Below are 24,402 nucleotides of genomic sequence, written 5' to 3' on the forward strand. Positions count from 1 at the left end.
GGAGTTCTCTAGCGATGATGGAGGTAACCAAAATAATCTGATGGGCGGAGGATCACTCTTGCCATCTCTCAGCAATCCATATCCCAGGGGTAGAGAACTGGGAGGCGGATTTCCTAAGTCGTCAGACTTTTCATCCCGGGGAGTGGGAGCTCCATCCGGAGGTATTTGCCCAGCTGACTCAGCTATGGGGCACACCAGAATTGAATCTGATGTCGTCCCGACAGAACGCCAAACTTCCTCGTTACAGGTCCCGGGATCCCCAGGCGGTACTGATAGATGCTCTAGCAGTGCCCTGGTCCTTAAATCTGGCTTATGTATTTCCACCGTTTCCTCTCCTCCCACGTCTGGTTGCCAGAATCAAGCAGGAGAGAACTTTGGTGATTCTGATAGCGCCTGCGTGGCCACGCAGGACTTGGTATGCAGACCTGGTGGACATGTCATCTGTTCCACCATGGACTCTGCCAATGAGACAGGACCTTCTAATCCAAGGTCCATTCAAGCATCCAAATCTAATTTCTCTGCGTCTGACTGCTTGGAGATTGAACGCCTGATTCTATCAAAGCATGGTTTCTCTGAGTTGGTCATTGATACCCTGATTCAAGCTAGAAAGCCTGTCGCCAGGAAAATCTATAATAAGATTTGGCGCAAATATCTTTGTTGGTGTGAATCCATGGGTTACTCATGGAGTAAGATTAGGATTCCTAGAATATTGTCCTTTCTCCAAGAAGGATTGGAGAAGGGATTATCAGCTAGTCATTAAAAGGACAAATATCTGCTTTGTCTATTCTTTTACACAAACGTCTGGCAGATGTCCCAGACGTTCAAGCGTTTAGTCAGGCCTTGGTCAGGATCAAGCCTGTATTTAAACCTGTTGCTCCGCCATGGAACCTAAACTTAGTTCTTAAAGTTCTTCAAGGGGTTCTGTTTGAACCTATGCATTCCATAGATATTAAGCTTCTATCTTGGAAAGTTTTGTTTTTAGTAGCTATCTCTTTGGCTCGAAGAGTTTCTGAGTTATCTACTTTACAGTGTGACTCACCTTACCTTGTTTTCCATGCAGATAAGGTGGTTTTGCGTACCAAACCTGGGTTTCTTCCTAAGGTTGTTTCTAATAGGAATATCAATCAGGAGATTGTTGTTCCTTCTCTGTGTCCTAATCCTTCATCAAAGAAGGAACGTCTGTTGCACAATCTTGATGTGTTCTACTTACAAGCAACTAAAGATTTCCGTCAAACATCTTCATTTTTTGTTGTTTTTCTGGTAAACGGAGAGGTCAAAAGGCTACGGCTACCTCTCTTTCCTTTTGGCTGAAAAGCATCATCCGTTTGGCTTATGAGACTGCTGGCCAGCAGCCTCCTGGAAGAATTACTGCTCATTCTACTAGAGCAGTGGCTTCCACATGGGCTTTTAAAAATGAGGCTCCTGTTGAACAGATTTGTAAGGCGGCGACTTGGACTTCGCTTCATACTTTTTCAAAATTTTACAAATTCGATACTTTTGCTTCTTCAGAGGCTATTTTTGGGAGAAAGGTTTTACAAGCAGTGGTGCCTTCCGTTTAGGGTACCTGTCTTGTCCCTCCCTTCATCTGTGTCGTAAAGCTTTGGTATTGATATCCCACAAGTATGGATGAATTCATGGACTCGATACATCTTACAAGAGAAAACAGAATTGATGCTTACCTGATAAATTTCTTTCTCTTGTGATGTATCGAGTCCACGGCCTGCCCTGTCTGTTTAAGACAGGTAGTATATATTTATTTTAAAAACTTGTCACCTCTGCACCCTATAGTTTCTCCTTTTTCTTCCTAGCCTTCGGTCGAATGACTGGGGGGGCGGAGCTAAGGGAGGAGCTATATAGACAGCTCTGCTGTGGGTGCTCTCTTTGCCACTTCCTTTTAGGAACGAGAATATCCCACAAGTATGGATGAATTTGTGGACTCGATACATCACAAGAGAGAGAAATTGATCAGGTAAGCATAAATTCTGCTTTTTTAAACAATAACAATTTTGGTGTAGACTGTCCCTTTAAAGCAGAATTATAGAATGAAGACTGCTCAGTTTTTAGTTCATATAACCTATTTTACTTTGTCTATAAATGGTTAAATTCAATGAAATGTAACTGCTTTCAATCTATTACTTACATCACAGTTGTCTTTTAGCTGTCTACATTCATCGAAAAGAATCTGATGACATGGCAGGTTTTTATTGATCAGTGGTAATAAAAATGCCATGTATAATGATTTCTCCTGTATGGTAAAAAAAATAAGAACCAGGTGAAATAATTGCAGAACATAATTAAGCTTAATAAATTAAGGAACTTCTAAAACATGTTTGACAATGCATTAGTAAATACACAATAGTTCTATAACATAAACTGTATAATAGTATACACAATACATAATAGCACATAATAAATAAAATAGTAATAAAGGAATACTTGCGCGGAAAAAAAGTATTCAAAATATCCAGCTTCTGCACATTAAATATTATTAAAATGCATACATTTTTATGTGATGCAACATAAATACCATAAATTACCATGTGCCTAAAAAATAGATCCTTTATAATAAATACAAATAGTTCCAGTTTATAATATTCATTTTAAAAGTAAGGAAACCTTTTAAAATGAAAAAAGACAGTAAATAATAAAAAAATTTCATACAGTTGGTGAGAGTCCATGATTCATTACTCCTCGGAATTACTCTTCCTTACCACTAGGAGGAGAAAAAATTCCCAAACCCCAAGAGCCCTATAAAACCCCTCCCACCTCACACATACCCCAGCCTTTACTTGAGGTAGACGAAGAATCGGAATGTGCAATTGATTCTTCAGAGAGAGGGGTTTTCAGTCTATATTAAGGCCCTGCTTACCTTCAGAGTATAGTGCTTGTCAGAGGGATGCATTTGGGGTATGGTTTGTGATTATTATTTCACCTCATAGGAAATGTATCTTAGACCTTCCATAATTGGTCAGCGCACGTATGTCTCGGCTATGTGCACGTTGGGTTTTGGCGTGTTAATTCCTTTTTAGCTGTCAGTTATTGTTGCGCACATTTCTAGGGAGTTTTCTGTCCTTCTGATGTGTTGTTAATGTCTCCTGCTTTGTTTTGCAGCTTAACTTAGCATGCATTGTACCTGTAAGTTTATTTTAAAAGCTACTTAGGAGGGATTAAGTTATTTCCATTGCTATGCTTTGTCAAATGTTATAATGGAGCTGTCTGATTCTGTCCCTTAATATACCCTAGAAACCGAGTCCCTTGAACACCTTTCTACCATTATTAGGTGTGCTTTTTGTAAAAGAGCTGAGGTACTACTCCAGCTCATTTATGTGGCTCATGTTTAAATGTATTAAGGCAATCAGACCAACCTAATGCTACTTCTTTGGGTATTAATCCTCTTTTTGTTTGTTCATTACATGAGAATATTAATGATGTTTCTCCCAGTGTGGAAAAAACATAATTTATGTAAGAACTAAGATTAATAGAGCATATTTTTTAACAACAAGAGCAAGCAAGTTAAAAAACGAACAGGAGAGACTAGGCTACCCCTGTTGGACCCCTGACGCGCGTTTTCACCCCCTCTGAGGAAGCAATCGTGAAATGCGCGTCAATGGTCCGACCGGGGTAGCCTAGTCTCTCCTGTTCGTTTTTTAACTTGCTTGCTCTTGTTGTTAAAAAATATGCTCTATTAATCTAACAATATTCCTTACAGCCTCTGGTCCTCAATAGTGTAATAGTAATATTAATCAACCCTCGGATTGTAAGGGCTTAGTCTATTTTATAATATTTGGGACTGAGGACTGTTGGATACTTTGAATCATTTTCTTAATATCTGAATTGCGATAGCGCATTCAACAGAGTTTAAGTGTTTTTAACATTTCTGCCCTGTCACTGTATGTGTGTGATTTCCTAGTTGAAATAATAAAGTTTAATAGTATGAATGATATGGAACACTTTTAATTTTTGTATACCATTGCTCCAGCAGAGCTAAATTAGTATTATACTATTGTAGTACTGGTTTTCTTTTCTAAACTGGATTGTATCCGCTATTACAATTAGTTTAACTAGTTGTTGCATGTCTTTCTTAACCAGTTCACTACATCAGATATTTCTTGTGACAATTTGATTATTAAGTCATTTATATAAATATATAAGAGATACCTGTGATTTAATATTAGACTCTTTAGTTCTAAAGTTCTTACATAAATTATGTTTTCTTTCATGTAATTGTCTGGAGTCCATGAGCTAGTGACGTATGGGATAGAAATACCCATGATGTGGAAGACCACGCAAGTGTCACTAGAAAGGGAGCGATAAAAAGAACCCCCAGCTATTTCCGCTGAAAAAAAATTAAATCCACAAAAAAAATAAGTCTTTCTCATAAATTTCACATAAATTACAAGAAAAAAACTTAAATCATAAGCAGAAGTATCAAACTGAGACAGCTGCCTGAAGAACTTTTCGAACAAAAACTGCTTCAGAAGAAGCAAATACATCAAAATGGTAAAATTTAATAAATGTATGCAAAGAAGACCAAGTTGCTGCTTTGCAAATCTGATTAACCGAAGCTTCATTCTTAAAAGCCCAAGAAGTGGCGACTGATCTAGTAGAATGAGCTGTTATTCTCTGAGACGGAGATTGCCCCGCCTCCAAATAAGCCTTGTGAATCAAAAGCTTTAACCAACTTGCCAAAGAAATGGCAGAAGCTTTCTGACCTTTCCTAGGACCAGAAAAAACAACAAATAGACTAGAAATCTTCCTGAAATCTTTAGTAGCTTCAACATAATATTTCAAAGTTCTTACAACATCCAAAGAATGTAAAGATCTTTCAAGAGTATTCTTAGGATTAGGACACAAGGAAGGAACAACAATTTCCCTACTAATGTTGTTCGAATTCACAACCTTAGGAAGAAATGTAAGCGAAGTCCGCAAAACAGCCTTATCCTGATGGAAAATCAGAAAAGGAGACTCAGAAGAGAGAGCAGACAATTCAGAAACTCTTCTAGCTGAAGAGATAGCCAAAAGGAACAACACTTTCCAAGAAAGTAGTTTAATAGCCAAATAATGCATAGGCTCAAAAGGAGGAGCCTGCAAAGCCTTCAAAACCAAATTAAGACTCCAAGGAGGAGAGATTGATTTAATAACAGGCTTGATACGAACCAAAGCCTGAACAAAACAGTAAATATCAGGAAGCTTAGCAATCTTTCTATGAAATAAAACAAAAAGAGCAGAGATTTGTCCCTTCAAAGTACTTGCAGACAAACCTTTATCCAAACCATCCTGAAGAAACTGTAAAATTCTAGGAATTCTAAAAGAATGCCAAGAGAATTTATGAGAAGAACACCATAAAATATAGGTTTTCCAAACCCCATAATAAATTTTCTTTGAAACAGACTTAAGAGCCTGTAGCATAGTATTAATCAGTCAGAGAAACCTCTATGACTAAGCGTTCAACTTCCATACCTTCAAATTTAGTGATTTGAGATCCTGATGGAAAAACTGCCCTTGAGACAGAAGGTCTGGCCTTAAAGGAAGTGGCCAAGGTTGGCAACTAGACATCCGGACAAGATCCGCAAACCAAAATCTGTGAGGCCATGCTGGTGCTATCAGAAACACAAATGCGATTGTTTCATTATGATATTGGAGATGTAAGCAGGTTGGTATTGGCCAAGGAACTGCTAATGCATCTACCATCTCCACCTGAGGATCCCTGGACCTGGAAAGATACCTGGGAAGTTTCTTGTTTAAATAGGACTCCATGAGATCTATTTCTGGAAGACCCCACATCTGTACAATCTGACAAAATACATATGGATGGAGAGACCACTCCCCTGAATGTAAAGTCTGACGACTGAAATAATCCGCTTCCCCTAGGATATGTATTGCAGAAATTAGACAAGAGTTGAATTCTGCCCAAGAAAGTATTTGAGATACTTCTTTCATTGCTAAAGGACTGCAAGTCCCACCCTGATGATTGACATATGCCACAGTTGTGATATTCTCTGTCTGAAAACAAATGAATGATTCTCTCTTTAGTAGAGGACAAGCCTGAAGAGCCCTGAAAATAGCACGGAGTTCTAAAATATTAATTGGTAACCTCACCTCTTGAGGATTCCAAACTCCTTGTGCTGTCAGAGACCCCCAGACATCTCCCCAACCTGTGAGATTTGCATCTGTTGAAATCACAGTCCAGGAAGGACGAACTAATGAGGCCCCTTGAACAATAAGGTGATGGTTTAACCACCAAGTCAGTGAGAGTTGAGTGTTGGGATTTAAGAATATCAATTGTGATATGCGAGTATAATCCCTGCACCATTGATTCAGCATGCAAAGCTAGTTTTCATAGGAAAACGAGCAAAGGGGATCGCGTCCGATGCTGCAGTCATGAGACCTAAAACTTCCATGCATATAGCCACTGAAGGGAATAATCGAGACTGAAGGTTTCGACAGGCAGAAACCAATTTCATTTGTCTCTTGTCTGTTAAAGACAAAGTCATGGACACTGAATCTATCTGGAAACTTAAAAAGGTGACCCTTGTCTGAGGAATCAAGAAACTCTTTGGTAAATTGATCCTCCAACCATGTTTCTTTCATGTAATTAGCAAGAGTCCATGAGCTAGTGACATATGGGATATACATTCCTACCAGGAGGGGCAAAGTTTCCCAAACCTTAAAATACCTATAAATACACCCCTCACCACACCCACAATTCAGTTTTACAAACTTTGCCTCCCATGGAGGTGGTGAAGTAAGTTTGTGCTAGATTCTACTTTGATATGCGCTTCGCAGCAGGCTGGAGCCTGGTTTTCCTCTCAGAGTGCAGTGAATGTCAGAGGGATGTGAAGAGAGTGTTGCCTATTTGAATTCAATGGTCTCCTTCTACGGGATCTATTTCATAGGTTCTCTGTTATCGGTCGTAGAGATTCATCTCTTACCTCCCTTTTCAGATCGACGCTATACTCTTATATACCATTACCTCTACTGATTCTCGTTTCAGTACTGGTTTGGCTGTCTACTATATGTAGATGAGTGTCTTAGGGCAAGTAAGTCTTATTTTATTATGACACTCTAAGCTATGGTCGGGCACTTTCTATGTAAAGTTCTAAATATATGTCTTTAAACTTATATTTGCCATGATTCAGGATAATCAGTATTCCTTTAAAATTCAGACTGTCAGTTTCATTATTTGGGATAATGCATTTTAATTCAATTTATTTTTCTTTACCTTGAAAATTTTCAATTGATCATTTTTCCTTGTGTGCTGTTAGGCTCACGGGGGCAGAAAATGTTTCTTTTTATTGCGTCATTCTTGGCGCTGACTTTTTTGGTGCAAAAATTTCATCATTTCCGGCGCCGTAGTTGATGCTGGAAGTTGTATTCTGTTAAAACGTCATTTTTGACGCATGTGTATTCAGACATTTTTTTGCGCCAAAAAATGTGGGCGTCGGTTCTGGCGTCAGAGGATGTGGCGTCATACTTGGCGCCAAATATATGGGCGTTGTATTTAGCGCCAATAATGTGGGTGTCATATTTGGCGCCAAAAAATGTGGGCATATTTTTTGTTTCACTTTTTTTCCTCACATTATTTAAACCTCACTTTTTTATTGCTTCTGGTTTCTAGAAGCTTATTATTTTGCATTCTTTTCCCATTCCTGAAACTGTCATTTAAGGAATTTGATAATTTTGCTTTAAATATTGTTTTTTTCTATTACATATTGCAAGATTTCACTGTTCCTGTTTCAAAACAATCTAAGAGGATTCCTGTTGACTGAGTTCAGTCCTACCAAAGCTAAGTTCATTTATTTTAAATGTTATGAATGTTTATCTTTAGCTATGGTTTGTAATAAGTTATCATGATAAACTTTTACATGCAGAATCCATTAGTATTTATGCTTTATATATTGCCATTCTTTTTACATCTTATGTACAAGAAATATTTAGAAGATTTATAAGAAATATTTTTCTGATTCTATTTTAAAGGCTTTGTCTGACATCGTGCCTTCTAATAAAATTTTTAGGTCTTTTTCAAACTTCTTTTTTAACCCCTTAATGACCACAGCACTTTTCCATTTTCTGTCCGTTTGGGACCAAGGCTATTTTTACATTTTTGCGGTGTTTGTGTTTAGCTGTAATTTCCCTCTTACTCATTTACTGTACCCACACATATTATATACCGTTTTTCTCGCCATTAAATTAACTTTCTAAAAATACCATTATTTTCATCATATCTTATAATTTACTATAAAAAAAATTATAAAATATGAGGAAAAAATGGAAAAAAAACACACTTTTTTTAACTTTGACCCCCAAAATCTGTTACACATCTACAACCACCAAAAAAAAAACATGCTAAATAGTTTCTAAATTTTGTCCTGAGTTTAGAAATACCTAATATTTACATGTTCTTTGCTTTTTTTGAAAGCTATAGGGCCATAAATACAAGTAGCATTTTGCTATTTCCAAACTACTTTTTTTCAAAATTAGCGCTAGTTACATTGGAACACTAATATCTTTCAGGAATCCCTGAATATCAATTGACATGTATATATTTTTTTTTAGAAGACATCCCAAAGTATTAATCTAGGCCAATTTTGGTATATTTCATGCCACCATTTCACCGCCAAATGCGATCAAATACAAAATATCGTTCACTTTTTCACAAATTTTTTCACAAACTTTCGGTTTCTCACTGAAATTATTTACAAACAGATTGTGCAATTATGGCACAAATGGTTGTAAATGCTTCTCTGGGATCCCCTTTGTTCAGAAATAGCAGACATATATGGCTTTGGCATTGCTTTTTGGTAATTAGAAGGCCGCTAAATGCCGCTGCGCACCACACGTGTATTATGCCCAGCAGTGCAGGGGTTAATTAGGGAGCTTGTAGGGAGCTTGTATGGTTAATTTTAGCTTTAGTGTAGTGTAGTAGACAACCCAAAGTAATGATCTAGGCCCATTTTGGTATATTTCATGCCACCATTTCACCGCCAAATGCGATCAAATAAAAAAAAAACGTTAAATTTTTCACAATTTTAGGATTCTCACTGAAATCATTTACAAACAGCTTGTGCAATTATGGCACAAATGGTTGTAAATGCTTCTCTGGGATCCCCTTTGTTCAGAAATAGCAGATATATATGACTTTGGTGTTGCTTTCTGGTAATTAGAAGGCCGCAAAATGCTGCTGCGCATCACACGTGTATTATGGCTAGCAGTGAAGGGGTTAATTAGGAAGTTTGTAGGGAGCTTGCAGGGTTAATTTTAGCTTTAGTGTAGAGATCAGCCTCCCACCTGACACATCAGACCCCCTGATCCCTCCCAAACAGCTCCCTTCCCTCCCCCACCCCACAATTGTCCCCGCCATCTTAAGTACTGGCAGAAAGTCTGCCAGTACTAAAATAAAAGCTTTTTGGGGGGTATAGGTTTTTTTTTTTTTAAAAATAATAATTATTCTGCTGTATAGGACCCCCCTTAGCCTCCAACCTCCCTGATCCCCCCCAAAACAGCTTTGTAACCTTCCCTATCTGCCTTATTGGGGCCATCTTGGGTACTGGCAGCTGTCTGCCAGTACCCAGCTTATACAAAAAAGTGCTTTTTTTTCTTAAGTTTTTTTTTTCTGTAGTGTAGCTTCCCCAAACCCCCCCCCACCACCACCACAAACCCCAACCACCTCATTGATTGTTTTTTTTCTTCAGTTATTTTAAACTGATTGCACCTTTTTCTGTAGTGTAGCGGTTCCCACCCGCTCCCTCCCCGTGCACGCGCCCGCCCCCGCCCTCCCGTGCACGCGCGCGCGCGTCCGTGCGCGCCCCCGGGCATCCCCGCCCACGATCCCGCCCCCCTCCACATCTCCAGGGCCATCGATGGCCGCCACCCGCCTCCCGGTAATGCTCCCACCCACCAACGAAGGAAGCCACCGATCTCCGGTGCAGAGAGGGCCACAGAGTGGCTCTCTCTGCACCGGATGGCTTCAAAAGGTTATTGCAGGATGCCTCCATATCGAGGCATCACTGCAATAACCGGAAAGCAGCTGGAAGCAAACAGGATCGCTTCCAGCTGCTTTCCACACCGAGGACGTGCAGGGTACGTCCTCAGGCATTAACTGCCTTTTTTTTGAGGACGTACCCTGCACGTCCTCGGTCGTTAAGGGGTTAATTATTGAAGTTTCAAATGACCAACAACATACTGATTTATCCTTCTCTGATGATGTTTTTTCTCATTCAGAATTTTCTTCATCAGATATTGACACTAACAAATCTACTTTTTTATTTTATGTTTTTATTAAAGTACAGGGAGTGCAGAATTATTAGGCAAGTTGTATTTTTGAGGATTAATTTTATTATTGAACAACAACCATGTTCTCAATGAACCCAAAAAACTCATTAATATCAAAGCTGAATATTTTTGGAAGTAGTTTTTAGTTTGTTTTTAGTTTTAGCTATTTTAGGGGGGTATCTGTGTGTGCAGGTGACTATTACTGTGCATAATTATTAGGCAACTTAATAAAAAACAAATATATACCCATTTCAATTATTTATTTTTACCAGTGAAACCAATATAACATCTCAACATTCACAAATATACATTTCTGACATTCAAAAACAAAACAAAAACAAATCAGTGACCAATATAGCCACCTTTCTTTGCAAGGACACTCAAAAGCCTGCCATCCATGGATTCTGTCAGTGTTTTGATCTGTTCACCATCAACATTGCGTGCAGCAGCAACCACAGCCTCCCAGACACTGTTCAGAGAGGTGTACTGTTTTCCCTCCTTGTAAATCTCACATTTGATGATGGACCACAGGTTCTCAATGGGGTTCAGATCAGGTGAACAATGAGGCCATGTCATTAGATTTTCTTCTTTTATACCCTTTCTTGCCAGCCACGCTGTGGAGTACTTGGACGCGTGCGATGGAGCATTGTCCTGCATGAAAATCATGTTTTTCTTGAAGGATGCAGACTTCTTCCTGTACCACTGCTTGAAGAAGGTGTCTTCCAGAAACTGGCAGTAGGACTGGGAGTTGAACTTGACTCCATCCTCAACCTGAAAAGGCCCCACAAGCTCATCTTTGATGATACCAGCCCAAACCAGTACTCCACCTCCACCTTGCTGGCGTCTGAGTCGGACTGGAGCTCTCTGCCCTTTACCAATCCAGCCACGGGCCCATCCATCTGGCCCATCAAGACTCACTCTCATTTCATCAGTCCATAAAACCTTAGAAAAATCAGTCTTGAGATATTTCTTGGCCCAGTCTTGACGTTTCAGCTTGTGTGTCTTGTTCAGTGGTGGTCGTCTTTCAGCCTTTCTTACCTTGGCCATGTCTCTGAGTATTGCACACCTTGTGCTTTTGGGCACTCCAGTGATGTTGCAGCTCTGAAATATGACCAAACTGGTGGCAAGTGGCATCTTGGCAGCTGCACGCTTGACTTTTCTCAGTTCATGGGCAGTTATTTTGCGCCTTGGTTTTTCCACACGCTTCTTGCGACCCTGTTGACTATTTTGAATGAAACGCTTGATTGTTTGATGATCACGCTTCAGAAGCTTTGCAATTTTAAGAGTGCTGCATCCCTCTGCAAGATATCTCACTATTTTTGACTTTTCTGAGCCTGTGAAGTCCTTCTTTTGACCCATTTTGCCAAAGGAAAGGAAGTTGCCTAATAATTATGCACACCTGATATAGGGTGTTGATGTCATTAGACCACACCCCTTCTCATTACAGAGATGCACATCCCCTAATATGCTTAATTTGTAGTAGGCTTTCGAGCCTATACAGCTTGGAGTAAGACAACATGCATAAAGAGGATGATGTGGTCAAAATACTCATTTGCCTAATAATTCTGCACTCCCTGTACATTTGTTCTTTGTTGAAAAGGTGTTGATTATTTTGGATATTAAGGTAACTAGTTCTTTTTCAAGACTAGCTAACACTATTTCTGCTTATTTATTCTTCTGTGTTTTCAGAGGTTTTTTTTTTCCAATTCCTCATACTAGGGAATGGAATAGGCTGAGAATTTTCTTTTATTCCTTCTTCAAAGGTTTTAAACTATATTCTTTGCCGGCAGTTAAATTCAATTTGGAGGGTTCTCCAATTTATTGGGGCTATCTCTACTCCTACTAATTATAATATTGTTTCTATAGCAAAATAGTATTTATTTTCCTTTAGATGGTTGTATCTTATTTATGGAAAATTATTTAGTTTCAGGTACTTTTCTTGGACCTGTGATTTATTTGGATGATGTTGCAATTGCTTCATTTTTTCTGTTTACTTTAAGATCAAGTATCAGATTATGATTTATTGTAGCATTGTTAAAGGGACAAAATTTACTAGACTAGGTGCTGTTGCACTTGTTTTGCATTTATTGATTATGCAAGTCCAGTGTATTGACTGGTCCTTTAACTGGACTATCATGCTAATAATTTCATTTGTGTCTTCATTTTATTGAATATTTTCGCAAATGAGGTTTAATCTATGTCTTTAGCTGTTTTAGCTAGAAGAATTTTGTGATTTCTAAAAATCCATATTTCTTTTGTTCTAAGACAATCAATTATTTGTTTTATAATTGGATTCAATTCTTAACTGTTACTCTGGGCTTCAAGATTGAGTTCTAAGACTAAAACTTTAAGCTTATACTAGTTTGGTTGTTCTTATTAAGGAACGAATTCCTGAATTCTTTCCCAAGTAACATGTTTTTAATTGGAAATTTTTCAGTTCGAAATCAGCTCCCTAAAATTGCGATGTACGTGCCGTATTCCAGCTTGGCTGGCAAGGGGCAGGTTAAGACTTTTTTGAAATTTATTTGGTTCTATTCGGTCAAAATTTGTTTGATTTTATTCCAGTAAGGCTAACACTTTCTTTAAGTGTGTTTCGGTCCTATATAATTTGGGTACTGTTGAAGCATGGCTGATCACCCGTGGGGTTCAAGCGCTGCTCAGACCTGGAATCTTCTGGGGTATTTCTTCCAGTTCCATTTTTAGGAACTGGGTTTTGGAGTTTTATTCAAACTATTCTGCCTTTTTTTGGTCAGTGATAGCATTATTTGTTTTCATTAGATACAATAAATGCATATTTTCATATTTCTGTTTTCATTCAGATTATTTTCTGAGGATGCAGAATCTCATATGATTCACTTTGTTCTTCCAGGACATAGTTAGAGGATCTTTTTTTCAAAAGCTCTTGATTCCTCACACAAGTGTCACCTTTTTTAGGTTTCCAGATAGTTTGTGTCACTGTCTTTGTCTCTATCAGACAAGGGACAATTTTATTGGGTTCCGTCTGTCGGTACCTTTAGTCTCTATTATTTCCTTCAGTTGCTATATATGCATAGAAGTTTTAGGTCTTATGGCCACAGCATTGGATTCAATTCCCTTTGCTCATTTTCAATAGAACCTTTCCAGTCTTTTATGCTGAATTATGGTGCAGGGATTCTAGGATTTCACATTTTAAATCTTCGAATCCTAATATTTATCTCTCTTGATTTGGTGGTTAAGATCACCATCATTTAGTTCTACAGGTCTCTTTGTTTCTTTCAACCTGGACCATGATCTCTACAGATGTGAGTCTTTTTGGTTGGGAGGCTGTCTGAGGATCTCTGTCAGCACAAGGGGTTTGAAAATCTCAGGAGGCGAGATTACCATTTTTTCAGTTAGTTTCTTTTTGAAGAAGAGACGTTTATTGTTTTTCAGACAATATCACAACTATGGTGTATGTCAATCATCAGGGTAGGACTATCAGTCCTTAGGCTGTGACAGAAGTGTCTCGGATATTAGCTTGGGCTAAATCCAGCTCCTATCTAAATTCTGTGGTTCTTTTCCCAGGTATAGATATTTGGGAAGCGGATTATCTCTGTTAATCAAGCTTTACTTCCGGGGAGAATGGTCTCTCTTACCCAGATATGTTTTTCAATTTTTTAGATGTGAGCATTTCTAGAAATAGATCTGTTGGCATCTCATCTGAATAAAGAACTTCCCAGGGGTCTATTCAGGTCCGGGGATCTTCAGGCGGAAGTAGTGTATGCATTGACATTTCTTTGGAATTATCTTTTTGCCTATTTCTTTCCGCCTCTAGTTCTTCTTCCAAAGTGATTTCCAAAATTCTTATGGAGTATTTGTTTGTTCTGCTGGTGGCTCCAGCATGGCCTCTCAGGTTTTGGTATGCGGATCTCATTCGGATGGCCAGTTGCTAACCTTGGACACTTCCGTTTAAACCAGACCTTCTTTCTCAAGGCCCATTTTTTCCATCAGGATCTCAAATCATTAAATTTGAAGGGATGGAGATTGAACGCTTGATTTTTAGTCATAGAGGTTTCTCTGACTCATTGATTAATACTATGTTTCAGGCTCGTAAATCTGTCTCTAGAAAGATTTATTATTGAGTCTGGAAGACCTACTTTTCTTGGCATTCTTTTAAAAATTCATAGAAACTTATTATTTTTTCAGGTTGGTTTGGATAAGGTTTTGTCTTCAGTCCTTTGTTAGGACAAATCTCTACTCTTTCTGTTCTTTTTTCACAGAAAGATTGCTAATCATCCTGATATTCATTGTTTTGTACAGGCTTTGGTCCATATCAAGCCTGTCATTAATTCAGTCTCTCCTCTTTGGAGTCTCAATTTGGTGCTGAGGGCTTTACAGGCTCCTCCGTTTGAAACTATGCGTTTTCTGAACATTAAATTACTTTCTTGGAATAGTATTGTTTCTTTTTGTTATTTCTTCTGCTAGAAGAGTTTTTGAGTTATCTGCTCTTTTTTGTGAATATCCTTTTCTGATTTTCATCAGGATAAGACAGTGTTACTTCCTGATATTCATCATTTTGTTCAGGTTTTGATTCGTATCACACCTGTCATTAAGCCAATTTCTCCTCCTTGGAGTTTTAATTTGGTTCTGAAGGTTTTTCAGGCTCTTCTATTTGAGCATATGCTTGCTCTGGACATTAATTACTTTCATGGAAAGTATTGTTCTTTTTGGACATCTCTTCAGCTAGAACAGTTTTTGAATTATCTGTTCTTTCTTGTGAATCTCTTTTTTCTGATTTTTTTCATCAGGATAAGGTGGTTTTTGCTATCCTCATTTCAATTCTTACCTAAAGTTGTAAATTCTAACAAACATTAGGGAGGAATTATGGTTTTCCGAAGACTTCTTTGGTGAGATTCTTACTTTCTTTGGATATGGTAAGAGTTTTTGAAATTCTATGTTGAAGCTATTCAGATTTCAGATAGACTTCTAGTCTATTTTTTTATCTTTTCTGGTTTTAGGAAGGTCAAAAGCTTCTGCCATTTATTTGGCATCTTGCTTAAACTTTTGATTCATCATTCTTATTTGGAGTCGGCTGGATTCCCGCCTCGGAGGATTACGGCTCATTCTACTAGGTAAGTTTCTACTTCCTGGGCTTTTTAAGAATGAAGCTTCTGTTGATCAGATTTGCAAAGCAATGACTTGGTCTTCTTTGCATACTTTTACTATGTTCTACCATTTTGATGTTTTCTCTTCTTTAGAAGCAGTTTTGGTAGAATGGTACTTCAGGCAGCTGTCTCAGTTTGATTCTTCTGCTTATAATTTCAGTTTTTTTCATTATAAAAATTGAAACTTTTTTGATTTGGGTAGTGGATTAATTTTTCAGCGGAATTGGCTGTCTTTATTTTATCCCTCCCTCTCTAGTGACTCTTGCGTGGAAGTTCCACATCTTGGGTATTTATTATCCCATACGTCACTAGCTCATGGACTCTTGCTAATTACATGAAAGAAAACATAATTTATGTAAGAACTTACCTGATAAATTCATTTCTTTCATATTAGCAAGAGTCCATGAGGCCCACCCTTTTTTGTGGTGGTTATGATTTTTTTGTATAAAGCACAATTATTCCAATTCCTTATTTTTTTTATGCTTTCGCTCCTTTCTTATCACCCCACTTCTTGGCTATTCGTTAAACTGAATTGTGGGTGTGGTGAGGGGTGTATTTATAGGCATTTTAAGGTTTGGGAAACTTTGCCCCTCCTGGTAGGAATGTATATCCCATACGTCACTAGCTCATGGACTCTTGCTAATATGAAATAAATGAATTTATCAGGTAAGTTCTTACATAAATTATGTTTTTTGAAGGAACAACACAAGTTGATTCATGTGAGATTCTGCTAAATGAAAAGATTGAGCCAGTACCAAGATATCGTCCAAATAAGGAAACACCGCAATACCCTTCTCTCTGATTACAGATAGAAGGGCACCTAGAACCTTGGAAAAGATTCTTTGAGCTGTCGCTAGGCCAAATGGAAGAGCGACAAATTGGTAATGCTTGTCTAGAAAAGAGAATCTCAGAAACCGATAGTGGTCTGGATGAATTGGAATTTGAAGTAATGCATCCTTTAAGTCTATTGTGGACATATAATGACCTTGCTGAACAAAAGGCAGAATATTCCTTATAGTCACCATCTTGAAAGTTGGGACCCTTACAAAACGATTAAAAATTTCAGATCTAGAACTGGTCTGAATAAATTTTCCTTCTTTGGGACAATGAATTTGAATAAAAAACCAAACCCTGTTCCAGAAGTGGAACTGGTACAATTACCCCTGAAAGCTCCAGATCTGAAACATACTTCAGAAAGGCCTGACCTTTCACAGGATTTGTTGGAATGTGAGAGAGAAAAAACCTTCTCACAGGAGGTCTTATTCTGAAACCAATTCAATACCCCTGAGAAACAATATTCTGAATCCAATGATTCTGAATGGAACCTGCACAATGTCTTGAAAAAAAATCAATCTGCCCCCTACCAGTAGAACTGGATTGAGGGTCGCATCTTCATGCAGTCTTGGGGGGCTGGCTTTGGTATCTTATGAGACTTGCATTTATTCCAACTCGAAAATGGCTTAAATTTGGAGACAGAGTCCTTAGGGGAAGGAGTGGTTTTCTGTTCTCTATTCTGGCGAAAGGAAGGAAACCGAATAGAAGCTTTAGATTTACCCTTAGACTTTTTATCTTGGGGCAAAAAAAACTCCCTTCCCCCCAGTAATAGTGGAAATAATAGAATCCAACTGGGAACTAAATAAACGATTACCCTGGAATGATAGAGATAGCAACCTGGATTTAGATACCATGTCAGCATTCCATGATTTGAGCCATAAAGCTCTTCTAGCTAAAATAGCCAAAGACATAGATTTAACATCAATCTTGATGATATCATAAATAGCAGCACAGATAAAATGATTAGCATGTTGAAGCAAACGAACAATGCTATGCAAATCAGAGTCTTTTTCCCAAAAAGTTGATGCAGCCGCAACATCAGCCATAGAAATGGCAGGTCTGAGAATATAGCCAGAATGTAAATAAGCTTTCCTTAGATAAGATTCAATTTTCCTATTTAAAGGATCCTTAAAAGAAGTACTATCTTCCATAGGAATAGTAGTACGTTTGGCAAGAGTAGAAATAGCCCCATCAACCTTAGGGACTTTTTTCCAAAACTCTAATTTAGCCATTGGCAAAGGATACAACTTTTTAAACCTTGAAGAAGAAACAAAAGAAGCACCAGGATTAGACCATTCCTTAGCAATCACATCAGAAATCGCATCAGGAACAGGGAAAACCTCAGGAGTAGTCACATGAGGTTTATAGACAGAATTTAAACGTTTACTGGATTTATTATCAAGAGGACCAGACTCCTCAATATCCAAAGTTATCAACACTTCTTTTAACAAAGAACGAATATACTAAATCTTAAAAAGATAAGATGATTTATCAGTGTCAATCTCTGAAGTAGGATCTTCTAAGTCAGAGAGATCCTCATCAGAGGAAGCTATATCAGGATGTTGTCGGTCATTACAAATTTCATCAGAAGTATGAGAAGTTTTAAAAGACCTTTTACGTTTATTTAAAGCGGAATAACAGACATAACCTTCTGTATCGCATCAGAAATATAATTTTTCATATCAACAGGGATGTAATGTACTTTAGATGTTGAGGGAACAACAGATACTGTACTAGCACTAATAGAAACTAATTTCTGTATGCAAAGCTTATCATGACAACTGTTACATACTACAGCTGGAGAAATAATCTCCACTATCTTACAACAGATACACTTTGGTAGAACTTTGTTCAGGCAGCATGGTTCCTACAGCAGCTTCCAAGACAGGATCAGATTGAGACATCTTGTAAAATGTAAAAGAAAAAATAACATTTAAACAGAAATATCTTATTTCCACATATAGCAGTTTCAGGAATGTGAAAAAATGCAAATGCTAAAAATGACAAAAAAGCAAATAGCATAGCCCTCTGAGCATAAAGAAGGAGCATATAGGAAATGGGGTAAAACAAAACTAATTTTTTTGGCACCAAGTAAGACGCACAACGCAAAAGGAAGTATATAAATTTTTTGGCACCAACAAACATCCGGAAATGAAGCAACTCGCGTCATAACAAACACAGCTTTGCGCCAAACAACCTGGCGTCAACTAAGACGCAGGAAATGACGAACTTGCGTCATCATAGACACACATTCGCGGCCAAAAATTCTCACACCAAGAATGACGCAATAAATAACAGCATTTTGCACCCTTGCGAGCCTAATTTGCGCGCAAATGTTTTAAAAGAAAAACCAAGTCAAATTTGAAAAAAGGCTATACCCCAGGTAAGACAAAAACTTCCTAGAACATGATTCTTATATTGAAACTGCCAGACTGCAAAGGGAAATATACATAGACCTGACTCATGGCAAATATAAGTAAATACATATATTTAGAACTTTGTATAAATACATAAAGTGCCAACCATAGCTGAGAGTGTCTTAAAATAATGATACATACTTACCGAAAGACACCCATCCACATATAGCAGACCAAACCAGTACTGAAAACTATCAGCAGAGGTAATGGTATAAGAGTATATCGTCAATCTGAAAAGTGAGGTAGGAGATGAATCCCTACGACCGATAACAGAGAACTCTTGAAAAGATTTCCCGCGAGGAAAACCATTAAAAATCAATAGGCGATACTCTCTTCACATCTCTCTGACAAACACTGTACTGTGAGAGGAATTGGGCTTCAGAATGCTTAGAAGCGCTTAACATAGAAGAAAACAAAAAAAAAAAAAAAAAAAAAAAAACAAGCACAAACTTACTTCACCACCTCCATAGGTTTGGGAAACGTTTCCCCTCCTGGTAGGATTGTATATCCCATATGTCACTAGCTCATGGACTCTTGCAAATTACATAAAAGAAAAATAATCATGGCAGCAGTTTCAGAGGTGCTGGAGGCTCTCCCGTCTTCAAACAAGAGTAAAAGTCAGTTAAGATTTCTCCAACATAGGTGTGTCCGGTCCACGGCGTCATCCTTACTTGTGGGATATTCTCTTCCCCAACAGGAAATGGCAAAGAGCCCAGCAAAGCTGGTCACATGATCCCTCCTAGGCTCCGCCTACCCCAGTCATTCTCTTTGCCGTTGTACAGGCAACATCTCCACGGAGATGGCTTAGAGTTTTTTAGTGTTTAACTGCGTGGCCACGCAGGACTTGGTATGCAGATCTGGTGAATATGTCATCGGCTCCACCATGGAAGCTACCTTTGAGAGACCTTCTTGTTCTAGGTCCGTTCGACCCACTCCAGCTGACTGCTTGGAGATTGAACGCTTGATCTTATCAAAGCGAGGGTTCTCAGATTCTGTTATTAATACTCTTGTTCAGGCCTGAAAGCCTGTAACCAGAAAAATTACCACATAATTTGGTATATCTGTTGGTGTGAATCTGCAGGATTCCCTTGGGACAAGGTTAAGATTCCTAAGAGTCTATCCTTCCTTCGAGAAGGATTGGAAAAAGGATTATCTGCAAGTTCCTTGATGGGACAGATTTCTGCCTTGTCTGTGTTACTTCACAAAAAGCTGGCAGCTGTGCCAGATGTTCTAGCCTTTGTTCAGGCTCTGGTTAGAATCAAGCCTGTTTACAAAATTTTGACTCCTCCTTGGAGTCTCAACCTAGTTCTTTCAGTTCTTCAGGGGGTTCCGTTTGAACCCTTACATTCCGTTGATATTAAGTTATTATCTTGGAAAGTTTTGTTTTTGGTTGCAATTTCTTCTGCTAGAAGAGTTTCAGAATTATCTGCTCTGCAGTGTTCTTCTCCTTATCTGGTGTTCCATGCAGATAAGGTGGTTTTGCGTACTAAACCTGGTTTTCTTCCAAAAGTTGTTTCTAACAAAAACATTAACCAGGAGATAGTTGTGCCTTCTTTGTGTCCTAATCCAGTTTCAAAGAAGGAACGTTTGTTGCACAACTTGGATGTAGTTCGTGCTCTCAAATTTTACTTAGCAGCTACTAAGGATTTCAGACAAACTTTGTCTTTGTTTGTTGTTTATTCTGGTAAACGGAGAGGTCAAAAAGCAACTTCTACCTCTCTCTCCTTCTGGATTAAAAGCATTATCCGATTGGCTTATGAGACTGCCGGACGGCAGCCTCCTGAAAGAATCACAGCTCACTCCACTAGGGCTGTGGCTTCCACATGGGCCTTCAAGAACGAGGCTTCTGTTGATCAGATATGTAAGGCAGCGACTTGGTCTTCACTGCACACTTTTTCTAAATTTTACAAATTTGATACTTTTGCTTCTTCTGAGGCTATTTTTGGGAGAAAGGTTTTGCAAGCCGTGGTGCCTTCCATTTAGGTGACCTGATTTGCTCCCTCCCTTCATCCGTGTCCTAAAGCTTTGGTATTGGTTCCCACAAGTAAGGATGACGCCGTGGACCGGACACACCTATGTTGGAGAAAACAGAATTTATGTTTACCTGATAAATTACTTTCTCCAACGGTGTGTCCGGTCCACGGCCCGCCCTGGTTTTTTTAATCAGGTCTGATAATTTATTTTCTTTAACTACAGTCACCACGGTAACATATGGTTTCTCCTATGCAAATATTCCTCCTTAACGTCGGTCGAATGACTGGGGTAGGCGGAGCCTAGGAGGGATCATGTGACCAGCTTTGCTGGGCTCTTTGCCATTTCCTGTTGGGGAAGAGAATATCCCACAAGTAAGGATGACGCCGTGGACCGGACACACCGTTGGAGAAAGTAATTTATCAGGTAAACATAAATTCTGTTTTTACCTTCTTCTAGTACTATGCGCCCTGAAGCCAGGGGTAATCCTGATTTCAAGTCTTTGAACTTGATGGCATGGAAATTTAACGGTTAGTCCTTAGACAAAGGGTTTTCACTGATTCTGTAATTGAAACCCCAATTCAGGCCCGTAAGCCTGTTACTAGGAATATTTATCATAAAGGTTGGAAGGTCTTTATTTTTTGGTGTGTGGATCATGGGTTTTCCTGGCATTCTTTCAGAATTTCCAGGATTCTGCAGTTTTTACATGATGGTCTTGATACGGGCTTAGCTGCTAGTTTTTTGAAGGGGCAGATTTCTGTCTTTCAGTCTTGTTTCATAGTTTTGTTCAGGCTTTGTTTTTTTTTTTTTAACCTATAAGTAAGGTGGATATTAAAAACTGCTTTCTTGGAAGGTGTTATTTATCCCTTCTGGTAGACAAGTTTCTGAATTATCTGCTCTTTTTGTGATCTCCTTACCTAATTTTTCATCAGGATAATGCAGTTTTACAGACTACTTTTGACTTTTTTGACTTTTTGCCTAAAGTTGTTTCTTCAGACAAAACTAGCAGATAGATTGTTGTCCCTTCTTTGCGTCCTAATCCCAAGAATGCTTCAGAGAGATCTTTGCATAATTTGGACGTCGTTAGGGCATTTAAATGTTACATTGATGCTGCTAAGGACTTTAGACAAACTTCTAGTTTGTTCATTCACTTTTCTGGTTCTAGAAAAGTACAGGAAGTTTCTGCTGTTTCTTTGGCTTCTTGGTTGCAACTTTTGACTCACAAGGCTTACTTGGAGGCAGGTCAACTTCCACCACAACTGATTGCTGCTCATTCTACAAGGTCAGTTGCCACTTCGAGGGCCTTCAAGAATGAGGCTTCAGTTGACCAGATTTGCAAGACAGCTACTTGGTCTTTGCATACTTTTACAAAATTCTACCATTTTAATGTTTTTGCTTTTTCTGAGGCAGCTTTTGGTAGGAAGGTTGTTCAGGCAATTATCTCAGTTAGATTTTTTGCCTGTTTGATTTATTTTTTAAGTGTAATAAAAATTTAAATAAAATGAAAAGTTTTTATTTATTTATTGGGGTTGTGGATTTAATTTCTCAGTGAAAAAAATATGTTTTTAAATGCCTCCCTTTATGTTATTACATGTGGACCCCACAGCTTGGGTATTAGTTCCCAGGAGTAATGGATCATTGACACCTGTATGAAAGAAAACATAATTTCTCCAACATAGGTGTGTCCGGTCCACGGCGTCATCCTTACTTGTGGGATATTCTCTTCCCCAACAGGAAATGGCAAAGAGCCCAGCAAAGCTGGTCACATGATCCCTCCTAGGCTCCGCCTACCCCAGTCATTCTCTTTGCCGTTGTACAGGCAACATCTCCACGGAGATGGCTTAGAGTTTTTTAGTGTTTAACTGTAGTTTTTATTATTCAATCAAGAGTTTGTTATTTTAAAATAGTGCTGGTATGTACTATTTACTCTGAAACAGAAAAGAGATGAAGATTTCTGTTTGTAAGAGGAAAATGATTTTAGCAACCGTTACTAAAATCGATGGCTGTTCCACACAGGACTGTTGAGAGGAATTAACTTCAGTTGAGGGAACAGTGAGCAGAATTTTGCTGCTTGAGGTATGACACATTCTAACAAGACGATGTAATGCTGGAAGCTGTCATTTTCCCTATGGGATCCGGTAAGCCATTTTTATTACAGACAGTAAATAAGGGCTTCACAAGGGCTTTTTAAGACTGTAGACATTTTCTGGGCTAAATCGATTCATATATAAACATATTTAGCCTTGAGGAATCATTTTAATCTGGGTATTTTGTAAAATAATATCGGCAGGCACTGTTTTGGACACCTTATTCTCTAGGGGCTTTCCCTAATCATAGGCAGAGTCTCATTTTCGCGCCGGTATTGCGCACTTGTTTTTGAGAAGCATGACATGCAGTCGCATGTGTGAGGAGCTCTGATACATAGAAAAGACTTTCTGAAGGCGTCATTTGGTATCGTATTCCCCTTTGGGCTTGGTTGGGTCTCAGCAAAGCAGATACCAGGGACTGTAAAGGGGTTAAAGATAAAAACGGCTCCGGTTCCGTTATTTTAAGGGTTAAAGCTTTCAAATTTGGTGTGCAATACTTTTAAGGCTTTAAGACACTGTGGTGAAATTTTGGTGAATTTTGAACAATTCCTTCATACTTTTTAGCAATTGCAGTAATAAAGTGTGTTCAGTTTAAAATTTAAAGTGACAGTAACGGTTTTATTTTAAAACGTTTTTTGTACTTTGTTATCAAGTTTATGCCTGTTTAACATGTCTGAACTACCAGATAGACTGTGTTCTGAATGTGGGGAAGCCAAGGTTCCTTCTCATTTAAATAGATGTGATTTATGTGACACAAAATTTAGAGAAAATGATGCCCAAGATGATTCCTCAAGTGAGGGGAGTAAGCATGGTACTGCATCATCCCCTCCTTCGTCTACACCAGTCTTGCCCACTCAGGAGGCCCCTAGTACATCTAGGGTGCCAATACTCCTTAACGGCTGTAATGGATAATTCTATCAAAAACATTTTAGCCAAAATGCCCACTTATCAGCGTAAGCGCGACTGCTCTGTTTTAGATAATACTGAAGAGCATGAGGACGCTGATGATATTGTTTCTGAAGGGCCCCTACACCAGTCTGAGGGGGCCAGGGAGGTTTTGTCTGAGGGAGAAATTTCAGATTCAGGGAAAATTTCTCAACAAGCTGAACCTGATGTGATTACATTTAAATTTAAGTTGGAACATCTCCGCGCTCTGCTTAAGGAGGTGTTATCCACTCTGGATGATTGTGAGAATTTGATCATCCCAGAGAAACTATGTAAAATGGACAAGTTCCTAGAGGTCCCGGGGCCCCCAGAAGCTTTTCCTATACCCAAGCGGGTGGCGGACATTGTAAATAAAGAATGGGAAAGGCCCGGTATACCTTTCGTCCCTCCCCCCATATTTAAAAAATTGTTTCCTATGGTCGACCCCAGAAAGGACTTATGGCAGACAGTCCCCAAGGTCGAGGGGGCGGTTTCTACTTTAAACAAACGCACCACTATACCCATAGAAGATAGTTGTGCTTTCAAAGATCCTATGGATAAAAAATTAGAAGGTTTGCTTAAAAAGATGTTTGTTCAGCAGGGTTACCTTCTACAACCAATTTCATGCATTGTCCCTGTCACTACAGCCGCGTGTTTCTGGTTCGATGAGCTAGAAAAGGCGATCAATAATAATTCTTCTTCTTATGAGGAGATTATGGACAGAATTCGTGCTCTCAAATTGGCTAATTCTTTCACCCTAGACGCCACTTTGCA

At 38.7% G+C, this 24,402-nt stretch overlaps 1 protein-coding gene across 2 annotated transcripts in view; it reads left to right on the top strand.

Annotated features, from left to right (window-relative positions):
• The window catches only part of TTC7B (tetratricopeptide repeat domain 7B), an 840,626-nt gene that overhangs the window by 240,368 nt on the left and 575,856 nt on the right, over positions 1-24,402 (top strand). The gene's annotated exons all lie outside the window — the stretch shown is intronic.

The sequence above is a fragment of the Bombina bombina genome, chromosome 1 (genome assembly GCF_027579735.1).
Source record: "Bombina bombina isolate aBomBom1 chromosome 1, aBomBom1.pri, whole genome shotgun sequence".
Lineage (NCBI taxonomy): Eukaryota > Metazoa > Chordata > Amphibia > Anura > Bombinatoridae > Bombina > Bombina bombina.